The sequence below is a fragment of the Mustela putorius genome, unplaced genomic scaffold (genome assembly GCF_011764305.1).
Source record: "Mustela putorius furo isolate JIRA1106 unplaced genomic scaffold, ASM1176430v1.1 tig00003988_pilon_pilon_pilon, whole genome shotgun sequence".
Lineage (NCBI taxonomy): Eukaryota > Metazoa > Chordata > Mammalia > Carnivora > Mustelidae > Mustela > Mustela putorius.
Genome location: NW_025422127.1, coordinates 14,062,259 through 14,076,282, shown reverse-complemented (window position 1 = coordinate 14,076,282; position 14,024 = coordinate 14,062,259). Strand labels below are relative to the sequence as shown.

At 39.3% G+C, this 14,024-nt stretch overlaps 1 protein-coding gene across 6 annotated transcripts in view; it reads left to right on the top strand.

Moving 5' to 3' along the window:
• TULP3 (TUB like protein 3) overlaps positions 1-14,024 on the top strand; it is a 65,695-nt gene that overhangs the window by 7,139 nt on the left and 44,532 nt on the right. The window contains exon 2 of one of the 6 annotated variants that reach the window (XM_045071694.1): positions 6,981-7,101. The exons of the other annotated variants lie outside the window; for them this stretch is intronic. The gene's annotated coding sequence lies outside the window, so the exon portion shown is untranslated. The remainder of the gene's footprint in view (positions 1-6,980; positions 7,102-14,024) is intronic. 6 annotated transcript variants of the gene reach the window in all.

The window sequence follows — 14,024 nt, the reverse complement described above, 5'->3', positions numbered from 1 at the left end:
TGAAGTGTAATAGACTACTTTCCAACTTAGTACCTCTAGATCTACCTTATTCTTTTGAATAACCACAAAGTATTATTTTCATAAATGTATCTTATTAATTGCTCACCTGTTGACCAACATTAATATTATCTTAGGGGGGTTCTATTAAAAACAATGAAAAATAGCATCCATGTTACATGATGTATTTGGCCTAGTCTTTTGTAAACTTTGTATGTTAGGGGATGCAGAGTTTAATTTTAGTAGAGGCTGCTAAATTTCCCTCCATAAAGGTTATGAACTTTTTCTTCAACAGACTATGAATGCTCATTTTTTTTATTTTAAAAGATTTTATTTATTTATTTGACAGAGATGACAAGTAGGCAGAGAGACAGGCAGAGAGAGAGAGAGAGAGAGAGGAGAGCAAGCAGGCTCCCCACTGAGCAGACAGTCTGATGCGGGGCTCGATCCCAGGACCCTGCAATCGTGACCTGAGCCAAAGGCAGGGGCTTAACCGACTAAACCGCCCAGGCACCCCTGAATGCTCATTTTAAAGTGGAGCAGTTACTATTCTTTCTTGTTGCTTAGTCCCTTATGTGTACAGATTGATTACATAGTAGGCACTCAGTAAATATTTACAGGTGATAAAGATGAGGGTAAAATCGAGGAGCTGCCTGCAGTTTGGATCAGGGTCCCTTTAAGCTGGTCTTTGAGACAAAGAATATAAAGCCAACTAATGCAAAATTCAACAACTAAAAATCTACACATTAAAGTAGGAACAAAGGTAGCCAAGATTAAGGAGGTACTATTATGTTCTTTACAGATGAAACAAAGTATATTGTTTGTGGAGTCCAAAATGTTTACTGGCAGTTGCCATAGGGAATTGCCACAAAAACTGTTCCAGAAGTATATAATAAAAGAAATTTTGATTGACAGGCATAAGAGTTGTAGTTAGCAAGATATAACTGAATGTGTGATGGGAAGATGTGTCACCTTGGAGGTGCTAAGATTATTAATCATTGTTTGTCTCTCAAATGTGGTTTGGTAAGAGAATTATCAGTGTAAGTTCAAACTTAAGAATCTATTTAAAAATCACTGCTTCCGGGGCACTTGGATGGCTCACTGAGTTAAAGCCTCTGCCTTTGGCCCAGGTCATGATCTCAGGGTCCTGGGATCGAGCCCCACATCGGGCTCTCTGCTCAGTGGAGAGCCTGCTTCCCCCTTTCTCTCTGCCTGCCTCTCTGCCACTTGTGATCACTCTGTTAAATAAATAACAAAATATTTTTTAGAAAAATCACTGCTTCCAGCTTTTCCGATATGGAGTAATGATCTCAGATCGACTAATCTTGGCCAACAGAACTGAAGGTCGGTTATGTGATATAAATGATACTATGGTATAGTGTGAAATGCTGTCCCGTGTAAGCTCATAGCTGACACAGAAAATAAAGGAGAAAACCAAAGAGCAGAGGAGAAGTCTCCATCATCTTTTGTAATGTGTATGCCAATAGGGTGGATACTATTTTATTAAATCCATGAAAGGTACATCCACAGTTTTAAACTAAAAATAAAGTTTTTTCTTTAAAAAATGATTTTAGGTTTACGGTAACTTCTGTTCAAATTATTTCTCATAGTTAGGCAGTGATATTTTATCAGTGTCTTCATTATTTTCCATAGCTGTACAACTATAAAATGGGGACAAGTACTATCTAATTTTTACCTACTTTGGAAAGTCCAAAAGTAAGGGATGATGAATTAAAATATTTCTTTAAGGCATAAGTCAAAGGACTTTTTTTTTTCACCCAACTTTAAAGTTCATTTGTTTTTCAGACATTTGTTTCACATCTTCCCTGTTCTAGGCATCACATGCCAGGAGCAGTGGTGAGTAATGTTAGAAAGTACTGATGTTTGTTAAGCTTCTTTTGTAATTTGGCTTTTCTTTTGAGTGTTAGACGTTTGTCTCAAGAGTCATAAAAGAAATGACGATGCATGTCACTTGGCTTAGCAGAGGCACTGTTTTGGCAACTGCTCTGCTGTAGTGAAAGCAAGAGAAGCCCCAGAGAAGCCTAGAGTACATCTCCTGACACCACAGCTATGGCAGAAATGCCCTATAAAAGACACTGATGTGGATACATTTAGCTTCATTACCCACAGGCTTGCACTTGAACCAGAGGTATGCACATGGTCCCTTAATAGAAGTTGCTCCTGTGGGTATTCCCGGGGTTCATGTTACTAACCGGGATAATGGCGTCAGTTTTGATTTCTAGTTGAAAAACAATCATCAGACGTTCTCAGGGTTGTGAATTCAAGACCTACATTAGGCATCCAGATTACTTTAAAAAAAAAAAAAAATTTAGGGCCGCCTGGCTGGGTCAAGTTGGTAGAGCATGCGACTCTTGATCTCGGGGTTGTGAGTTAGAGCCCCACATTGGGTGTATAGATTACTTAAAAATAAAAGGGGTGCCTGGGTGGCTCAGTTGAGTGTCTGCCTTTGTCTCAGATCATGTTCTCAGGGTACTGGGATGGAGTCCTGTGTCCGGGCTCCCTGCTTGGTGAGGAATCTGCTTCTCCCTCTCCTTCTGCCTCTCCCCCTTGCTTGTGCTCACCCACTCTCTCTTCTTTCTCTCTCAAATAAGTAAAACCTTTTAAAAATTCTAAAAAATAAGAAAAATAAAATCGACAGTTTTCCCCCCTTATTTTATTTTTTTAAAGATGTTATTTATTTATTTGACAGAGAGATGTCACAAGTAGTCAGAGAGGCAGGCAAAGACAGAGACAGGGGGAAGCAGCCTCCCTGCTGAGCAGAGAGCCCAATGTGGGGCTTGATCCCAGGGCCCTGAGATCATGACCTGAGCTGAAGGCAGAGGCTTTAACCCACTGAGCCACCCAGGCACCCCTCCCCTCATTTTAAAATGCAGCCATTTAAGAGCCTTCACATGCTTGCGTCAGCAGCACATATACTAAGCCTTCAAGCATATTTTGAGTGAGCACATGTAGCAGTTAGTGGAGATCAGATAAGTGTACTTATAACAGACATTGGGTTGATTAATACATGGCTCCTATATTGATTCCAACCATTTATAGTTTCAACTTGTTTTATTCTTAGTTACAGTTTTTAAATTTTTAAAAAAGATTTTATTTATTTGACAGAGATCACAAGTACGCAGAGAGGCAGACAGAGAGAGGGGGAAGCAGGCTCCCCGCTGAGCAGGGAGCCCAGTGTGGGGCTTGATCCCAGGACCCTGAGATCATGACCTGAGCCGAAGGCAGAGACCTAACCCACTGAGCCACCCAGGCGCCCCCATCTTTAGTTTTAATGGGCTAAGAAGTGACTTTTAATATGTGTATTTTAGGTCTTTACATGGTACTGTTCTGAAAAAAACACTCAGCTTTTCCTTTCTAAATAGGGGAAAACCCAGTCCTCTCCTACTGTGTTTCTTTCCTGCTATGTGTTTCTTGTGTGTCTCCTTAACTTCTTGCACAGAACACTTCATTTCTGACATTTCCGGTCCCCAAATGTGTAGGGTTTTGTCCTCACAACAAGCAATTCTCTGTGACACCAGCTGGGTGTCCCACAATTCAACTCAATTCTGATACCACACTAGTATGGGATCCCACAGGTTAAGGGAGAGGTCCCACAAGACTGCCTCTCCCCTGCTACCCCCATTCTTCAGACATCATTTACAAGCCTGGTTATCACCTGTGCTTCTGACCAACTGGCTGTAGACAGTAGGTTCGCAGATCCCCTTCTCGGGTTCAAGAGCAACTCACAGAACTCAAGGGAACACTTAGCGTTTACCAGCTTATTAAGGGATATGATAAAGGATGTGGGAGAACACCCAGATAAAGAGATACATAGGGCAGGCCTGGGAGGGTCCCAAGCACAAGAACTTCTGTCCACATGGAGTTGGGGTGTGTCACCCTCCTAGTATGGGTGTGTCCGTCAACCTGGAAGCTCTCTGAGCTCTATTTGTGGGATTTAATGGAGGCTTCATCAGATAGGCATTATCAGTCATTTTCAGCCTCCCTTTTCTCTTTCTTTCTTTCTTTTTTTTTTTTTAAAGATTTATTTATTTGACAGAGAGAGAAACAGTGAGAGAGGGAACACAAGCAGGTCCTGGGAGTGGGAGAGGGAGAAGCAGGCTTCCTGCCGAGCAGGAAACCCCATGCAGGGCTCCATGTGGGGCTCGATCCCAGAATCCTGGGATCATGACCTGAACCGAAGGCAGATGCTTAATGACTCAGCCACCCAGGCACCCCATCAGCCTCCCTTTTCAAGAGAATGGGGCACAGGGCTGAAAATTCCAGGCATCTTGTCATGGTTTGATCTTTCAGGTGACCAGCCCTTCACAGGTACAAAATTCAAAAGGATTGAAACAGTCTGTAATGAAAAATAATATTGCTTCTGGTTCCCCTACCTATTTAGTTTTTCTCCCTGAAGGCAACACTGATATCCTCCCAAAGATACTCTGCATTGTAGATGAAAGATACGTATATATTTTTTCCTTTCATAAATGGTAGTAAGTACTTCCCAGTTCCTGCACCTTGCCTTTTTCAATTGGTAAAACATCTTGGAAATTATTCCAAATCAGTATCTCTATATTTCTATATTCATGTGTTAGTGATTTTTTTTTTTAAACAGCTGCAGGGTATTCCAGTGTGTGGATATGGTATCAGTCCCTCTTGATGAACATTAGAGTGTGCTATCTTGGTATTATAAACAGTGCTACAGAGTCATGTAAAGTTTATAATCATATGGGGCGCCTGGGTGGCTCAGTCAAGAGACGACTATTGATTTCAGGTCATGCTTTCAGGGTTATGAGATTGAACCCCGTCCTCTATGTCAGGCTCTATGGCAGCCTGAGTTGGGTTCCCCACTGACTGTGAAGCCTTCTTAAGATTCTCTCTCACCATGGGGCACCTGAGAGGCTCAGTGGGTTAAAGCCTCTTCCTTCGGCTAAGGTCATGGTCCCAGGGTCCTGGGATCGAGCCCCACATTGGGCTCTCTGCTTGGCGGGGAGCCTGCTTTCCTTTCACCCCTCTGTCTGCCTCTCTGCCGACTTGTGATCTCTGTCAAATAAATAAATAAAAATCTTAAAAAAAAAAAAAGATTCTCTCTCACCCTTTCTCAAAAAACAAAATAAGTTCAACTCATACTGGACAGTTGGCTAAAGTTGGGAAATCGTAAGTTAAAAAATTGTTTAAAGAGTTTCTCTAAGAATGTAGGTTGCTTTCATTAGTGGTCAGAAATTTTATATTTCATACCAGTGTATTTTTAACATTTCAAAAACTAATGTTAGAGCAAATATGTGATGATTATACACAACTGAACTTATTTGTTGAGAATAAAGATGTAATGAAACCGTGGGAGCTATTGGAAGGTTAGAGTGGAGAGAGTGGAACTTGTGTTTGTTACTTTTTTTTTTCTTACTTCATCGATACTATTTCTTTTTTTTTTTTTTTTTTTTTTTTTTTTTTTTTTTTTGTTAGGTTCCCTGGCATATCCAATAAGCATGCATGGTTTAGCAGTTAGCTAGGTATATATAGAAAGCTTTTGTATCAGCTGCTCTATAGTTTTCTAACATCCAAAATCTCCCTCTGAAATTTCTTTTTTTTAAATATTTTATTTATTTATTTCACAGAGAGAGATCACAGGTAAGTAGAGAAGCTGGCAGAGAAAGAGAGAGAGAGAAAGAGAAGCAGGCTCCCTGCTGAGCAGAGAGCCCGATGTGGGACTCGATCCCAGGACCCTGAGATCATGACCTGAGCCAAAGGCAGCGGCTTAACCCACTGAGCCACCCAGGCGCCCCATCGATACTATTTCTGATAATTCCTTATGGAAGTTTCACTGTAGAAATCACTGCCTCGTCTTTGATGAATGATGCTATGAAAGGCCGCACATCTTATTTGTAGCTGCTTGAATGTAGCAGGTGCCTATTATTATTTTATAAGTAGTAAACCATTTTATTTTGACACAGAGATTTAACATTTATTAATGTATCATTAATTAAATATAAGCTACTTGAGCAGTAACTGTATCTCTCTTACATAACACATAGAAAAGGTAGAGATTCAGAAAACAATACAGATTTGAATGCATGCTTACTATGTACCTGACGTTTTTCTAATCATCTTCTTAATTTGTTCAAATGTTATATAGTCATATGAAATTATTTATGCTGTGCGTGGTGGGCAGAGGTTAAATACCTTGTCTGAGAGAGAAAGTAAAGGATCCAGGTTATTAAAAAGCCAGGGAACCTGGATCCAGAGCCTGTCCTTGAAATTATTCCTCTGTAAGGTTGATTGACTTTACTTTCATTCTTAGATATTTTATGAGATCATTATTAGGATCCCTTTTGTTAGGGAAGGAAAATGTAGAAAAGTAGGATTATTTGCCCAGGGTATGTTTGTGGAAGGCCTAAAGTTAGAGTTCTCAGTTTAAGGGTATTGATAGTCAAAGACGCTAGGGAGGAGAGGATAGATTTTATCTCCTGGACTTGGAATGGCATGGCTATTGAGCAATCATTGGTTTTACCATAGTTAAGACGGCAATTTGTATGTTTTACAAGTAAACTGTTCTTATCCTTTCTATTTACTTTATCTGTCCACATAGTGGCTTTTTAATCTTTATATAACAAAACAATTCACAAGGAAGGGTGTGTTGTTTAAAAAGAAAATAGAATTGAGGCAGCAGGAAATAGGAGTGATTATTCCCTCTGATCTGTAGGGAGGGATTGTGTTATATGTCCATGTCAGTGCCTGAAGTCGAAGGAGTCATGAACCGTACAGTCTGCTTCACTTACTGCATTTCACTGGTTTTTGCTCAACTCTGCATTGTGCAGGTTGGGGTTCTGCTGCGCCAGGCGCTTGCAGAACCACGACTTGCCCAGCATCTTGCTCAACTCTGCGATTCACTGGTTTTTAAATTCAATTTTAGGATTCTTGTAAATACATTGTGGTCTTGCAACGCCCTTTCTTTTTGATATTTTGTCATCTGACATCCATAGGAAGGGGTGAAATTCAGAATGATGTTCTTTGAAAGAACTGATCAGAAAGAAACAGAAGGAAGTCTCAAGAAACAAAGACCACGCCCTGTATTTGGGGGGAAAAAGGAATCTCTTCATTGAGGTTAGTAAAGTTCTGATATTTATTGTAGTAAATCTTTGCTGAACAACTCCAGGGATGTGAGTCAAGTGGGGACTTGGGGGTAGAAACATGTGGGGAGGGAATGCTTCCCTTTTCCCTTTTCATTGACTTTTCTGGTCTCTGATTCATCTGCATCTTTTCAGCATTATCAATTCACACCTATAATCACATTTATAAATATTTATCATGTGCATATAAAATAATGAAATAGCTTATATGTAGTTAAATGAAGTTATTCTGATTTCTTTATGACAGACGCTTTGTGACAAATCTCACAGGTACACATGCCAAAATTTCTTGGCAGTGGGAAATGAGGAAGTGAAGAATTGCACAATATGACAAAATATTATGACTCAGTAATTGGGAGTAAATGTATTAAAATTTCAGGTGCATTCCCTTGAAAGGCATATCGGAAATTAAGGCTTTTCACAGGCATTCTAGAGGAAACATTTTTAAAGGCAGTTGTATTTTGAAAGGTCTTTAAAAATATGGAATACGAAACATTACTTTGCACTGGTTGGTGGTATAGTCGAAGGGTATGCTAAGAGGGTGAAAGGCAGTGTCTTTTCTCCTACATAAAGTTGTCTGTTTGTGGAGTGCTTATATGCATTCATATTTTTTTCTTAGATCCCAACTGTTTGACTTTCTAAAAGAAAGTTTGAATTAGAGTTGGCCATTATAACTAACCTATCGATTTGTGTCAGTATCAGCTTTAGGTGTCTTAGTATTCTTGGTCCCAAGTAAAATATAAAGCACAATATCCTTCATATAGTGATTGAGAGTATAAACTTTGCAACTAGATTTCCTGGGTTTGGATCCTAGCTCTACCATTCACTGATTGTGTGACCATATAACTTAGCTGTGCCTCAGTTTCCCCAACTGTAAAAAAAAAAAAAGTTGAATTACTTTACTTCAACTTCCTGAACTCAGATTTCAGATCTCTCAGAGCCAATTAGAAATCCCAGGAGAGGGGCGCCTGGGTGGCTCAGTGGGTTAAGCCGCTGCCTTCGGCTCAGGTCATGATCTCAGGGTCCTGGGATCAAGTCCCACATCGGGCTCTCTGCTTAGCAGGGAGCCTGCTTCCTCCTCTCTCTCTCTCTCTGCCTGCCTCTCTGCCTAATTGTGATCTCTCTCTGTCAAATAAATAAAATCTTTAAAAAAAAAAAAACAAAAAAACGAAATCCCAGGAGAGTTTGATTACTTCTTCTTATATCAGTGTCTACAGCAGTCTCTTAGTTTATGGCCATGGAAATAGGGCCATCCAAAATAAGTAAGATGTATAGATATGGTCCAGACTTTCCATCTTCTCAGAGATAGGGGATTATTTGGGGCAAGGCAAAAGCTTAAAAACACAGTATTGATACTGTGTTTTTTTAATGAATAGATTTTATTTTTTAGAGCAGTTTTAGGTTTATAGAAAAATAAATGTAAGTACAGAGAGTTCCCATATTGTCCCTCATCCACCCCTCCCCACCTTGTCCCCTATTACTAACATTTTGCATTAGTGTGGTACATTTGTTATCATTGTTGAGCCAGTATTGATATGTTATTATTAACTAAAGTCTGTATTTTACATTAGGATCACTCTTTGTACATATATTCTGTGGGTTTTGACAAATATATAGTGGCATGTATTTACCATTACAGTATTATGCACAACAGGTGTCATTGCCATAAAAATCTCCTGTGCTCTACTTACTTGTTTCTCCATAGATTTTTTGTTGTTGTTTATTTTTTTTAATCCAAGTATAATTAACATACAGTGTTTTGTTAGTTTCGGGTGTACGATATAATGCTTCAACAATTTCGTACATTTCTCTGTGCTCATCAAGATAAATATACTTAATCCCCTTTATCTATTTCACTCGACCCCCCCATCCACCTCCCTGATGGCAACCACCGGTTGGTTCACTGTATTTAAGAGTCTGCTTTTTCGTTTCCTTTTTTGTAGTTCATTTGTTTTGAGTCTTAATTTCCACATATGAATGAAATCATATGGTATTTGTTTTTCTTGAACTGACTTACTTAACTTAGCATCAGACCCTCTAGGTCTGTTTTTACTATCTCTATAGTGTTGCCTTTTCCAGAATGTCGTATGGCTGGAATCATACAGTATATACAGTATATACAGCTTTTCTTAGATTGGTTTCTTTCACTTCTCAGTATACCTTTAAGGTTCCTCCATGTCTTGTGTGTGTGTGTGTGTGTGTGTGTGTGTATAGCTCTTTTCCTTCTTCACCGAATAATGTTTCATGGTATGGACGTACCACGGTTTATGTATCCATTCACCTATTGAAGGACATCTTGGTTGCTTCCGGCTTTTGGCAATTAAGAATAAAGCCGCTGTAACCACAATGAAAATATTCATGTGCAAGTTTCTGTGTGGACAAAAGTTTTCAGCTCTTTGGGTAAATACTGAGGAGCACAACTCCCGGGTCGTATGATGAGAGTAGGTTTACTTTTGTAAGAAACTGCCAAACTTTCTTCCATAGTTGATGTGCCATTTTTTGCATTTCCTCCAGCAATAAATGAGATTTCTTATTGCTCCACATCTTTGCCAGCATGTGGTGTTGTCAGTGTTTGGGATTTTAGCCATCTAATAGGTATGCAGTGGTAACTCATTTTTTTTCTTTTTTTAATTTGCCATTCTGTAATGGCATATGATGTAGATCATCTTTTCATGTGCTTATTTGCCATCTGTATATCTTCTTTGGTGAGGAGTTTGTTTAGATCATTTGCCCATTTTTTAATTGGCTTGTTTTATTATGGTTGAGTTTTAAGAGTTCTTTGTATATTCTGATTCCTTTATCAGATTTATGTTTGGTAAATATTTTCTCTCAGTTGACATTGTTTTTCACCTTCCCTGGCCTCAGCTTTTCTTTTATTTTTAAAAGATTTTATTTATTTATTTATTTGAGAGAGAGAGGGGGAGAGGGAGAGGGAGAGGGAGAAGCAGGCTCCTAGCTTAGCAGGGAGGCCAATGTGGGGCTTCATCCCTGGCATTATGACCTGAGTTCAAGGCAGATAGATGCTTAACTGACTGAGCCAGTTGCCCCTGGTCTCTGCTTTTCTACAGTAATTTCCTAGTTGGCAGAGCTGCACATGCTTTGTACTTTTTGGTCAGTGAGGTTGAATGTCACCGTGGTGACACTCACGTAAGCTTCCCAGCAAGATTCTCACATATGTATCATGGAATAGGAAATTTTAACCTTGCTTTTTCTAATATTCTCACCCTCCCCTTATAAAGATGTCTTTATAAGGATACAAATAGTTCCCCAATTTATAGCTGTACTGATGTTCCAAATGTTGGTATGAATTGGTTGGTTGGCATTTAGGATGTTTTCCCAAAGAAAAATCTTTGTCTTGTTCCTGATTGTAGAGGAAATACTTTCAGTCTGTCACCGTTGTGTATTATGTTTGCTGTAGGCTTTTCATATATGACTTTTATTATGTGGAGGTAGTTTCCTTCTATTTCTAGTCTGTTGAGGGCTTTTATCTTGAAAGGATCTTGAATCTTGTCCAGTGCTTTTTCTACATCAAATGTTTTTGTTTTTGTTTCTTTATTTTGTTGATGTGTGCCTGTTTTTGAGAAGCAGGGTGACAGAGGGAAAGAACAGGGACTTTGGTGTCTTACATATAAAAATGTGGCTTTGTTTTTTTAATTTATGTGAACTTAAGCTTGGTTTAGTAAATTACCTAAACTCCTGGAGCCACCCTTTTTCATCTATAAAATAACTAAAATAATAGCAACCTGGGGCACCTGTGTGGCTCAGTGGGTTAAGCCTCTGCCTTCAGCTCAGGTCATGATCTCAGGGTCCTGGGATTGAGCCCCACATCGGGCTCTCTGCTCAGCAGGGAGCCTGCCTCCCCCTCTCTCTCTGCCTGCCTCTCTGCCTACTTGTGATCTCTATCTGTCAAATAAATAAATAAAATATTTTTTAAAAATAGCAACCTTACATGGTTCAAATGAACAGTAAGTAGATTTTTATGTATAAAGGCCTAAGCACTCTCCCTAGCAAATAGAACCTTTTTCTTTCCTTTTATCTCAATGACATGTGTTTATTATTATTGTATTTCTGTTGTTGTTAGGCTTTGCATTCATATTAATATTATTGGTTGGGTTCATATTAATATTACGGTTTTTGGGTTTTTTTTACTTTTAAGGAGAATTGTAAGGAAACTTGCAGTAGACTTAAAAAAGAACAAGATAAATAAATTCAAAGCTATTTTAAAAGACAAAGGTAAAATATCTGTGGTGTTAGAATACATATGATCAAGGGATAACTAAATTATGATAACTTATTCAGAATATGACTCCAGTATATCAAACAAGCAAAGGATTTAGATTATTGAAGAGAGACTTTGGACATTAAATAGTTTTTTATACCCTTGAGCAGGTTTATCTAAATGTGGACTACCAAGAGAGAGAATTTCCACTTTATGTATGATCGGCACTGATCATACTGCTGGTGGAAGTATGAATTGATGTAGTTTGTTTGGGAAGTTAGTTTGGCAATAAAACTAGTCATACCCTTCGCCCAGTCTTCTTCCAAAAAGGATTTAGATCTACCCTTAGTAATCCTATTTCTGGGACTCTGTCTCAAGAAGAAGCCTTGAAATGCAGACACAAGCTTTATTTAAGTTTAATTATTAATGAGGTATTATCTCTGTACAGTAAGTGTACAGTGTGATGACTATTTTATATATATATATATATCCCTATGATACAGCTATAGAACATTTCTATCACCCAGAAAGTTTCCTTGTGCCTCTTTCCAATTTTATCTTTCCTCTACCCTCCGCCCCACAATGGTAACCATTTTTTAAATTTCTATCATCCGAAATGCTTTTGGTGGTTCTTGAACTAATACAAGTGAAACCATACAGTATATACTGTTTCATGCAAGGCTGTTTTCTTTTCTTTTCTTTTTAAGATTTTATTTACTTGAGAGAGAGAGAGAGACAGAGAGACAGAGAGAGACAGAGATAGCAAGAGCCAGTACAAGCAGGGAGGAAAGGGAGAGGCAGGCTCCCTGTTCAATCTCAGGACCCTGGGATCATGGCCTGAGCCAAAGCCTGATGCTTAACCGACCAAGCCACCCAGAGGACCTGTAAGGCTGTTTTCTTTCTTTTTTTTTTAAAGATTTTATTCATTTATTTGACAGAGAGAGATGACAAGCAGGCAGAGAGGCAGGCAGAGAGAGAGAGGAGGAAGCAGGCTCCCTGCTGAGCAGAGAGCCTGATGCGGGGCTCCATCCCAGGACTCTGAGATCGTGACCTGAGCCGAAGGTAGCGGCTTAACTCACTGAGCCACCCAGGTGCCCCTGTAAGGCTGTTTTCAATCAGCATAATGTTTTTGAGATTTAACCATATCGTTGTGTTTGTTACCAGTTCTTTTTATTGCTGAATAATACTCCACTGAATGAATATACCACAGTTTGTTTTTTTGTTCTTCTGTTCGTAGACATGTGATTCGAGTTTTTAGCTTTAAGAACATTCTTGTACAACTTTTTGTAGGTATATGTGCTAATTTCTTCTGGATATAAATCTTATTGTTATTAAATTAGCAACAACTATGAGGGGTGCAGAGCGTGAGAGCTGTGGTGTACAGCCATGGTGCCCTGGTGCACCCTGCCGGCTCTGGCCTTGGAGGGCGGGGTGGACGGCAGGGGTGGACGGCAGGCCCGGTCTGACCATCGGCGAGCTGCCTGTGCCCTCTCTGCTCCACGTGCATAAATTCATACACAGACGTGAATGGATAACAAGAGAAAATGGTTTTGGAACTATGGACATCAGAAATTTTACACAGGAACCTTTGGGAGATGTGATGTAGTTTACTGTAGTCTGTCTAAAGTTGGGACAGAATTGAGCAAATAATGTGAGTTTGGTGCTTTGAAAAGTATGAAAGCTGCTAGTGAGCTCTGTTCTTTATCAGGAGAAATAACTGAAATTGATAAAGCCTTCCAGAAAATCCAGGACTTGCCAACAAATCATGTTATGAACATGGTTGGCTGATCAAGATAAACTTAGTAATCCTTCAGAACTGGATGAATTAATGAGTGAAGAAGCATCTGAAAAATTCATAAAATCTACTGAGGAGTGAAAATGGAACCCCTAAATCAAATACTATGAAATAAAAAAATAAATGAATATGCAACAATCGGGGAATAAATTGGTATAGATAACATATTATGCAGCCACTAAAAATTGTGCTTATAAAAACAAAGGAAGGGGCACCTGGGTGGCTCAGTGGGTTAAAACCTCTGCCTTCGGCTCAGGTCATGATCTCAGGGTCCTGAGATGGAGCCCCACGTCAGGCTCTCCGCTCAGCGGGGAGCCTGCTTCCTCCTTTCTCTTTGCCTGCCTCTCTGCCTACTTGTGATCTCTTTCTGTCAAATAAATAAATAAAATCTTAAAAAAAAAAGAAAAAGTTTACGATATATGACTTGGAAAAAATAATGCATTATTATTATGTAGTTTATTTTTTTTATTTTTTTTTAAAGATTTTATTTATTTATTTGACAGACAGAGATCACAAGGAGGCAGAGAGGCAGGCAGAGAGAGAGAGAGAGAGAGGAGGAAGCAGGCTCCCTGCTGAGCAGAGAGCCCGATTCGGGGCTCGATCCCAGGACCCTGAGATCATGACCTGAGCCGAAGGCAGAGGCTTTAACCCACTGAGCCACCCAGGTGCCCCTATTTTTTAATTATCCTACGATGGGAGTAAGTTACTTTCCTAATAGAAAAAAATACACTTTAAAAATCTGAGTGAGGATCCTCGTGCTTTAGATTCTGTGAACTTTGATTATGTAGACAGTAGAGGGTAGTCAATTGAACTTCTTTTGTATCTTTCTTGTACAACTTAGCTTGTATGACTTTTATTTGAATTACAGATGTTTCCCAGTTGT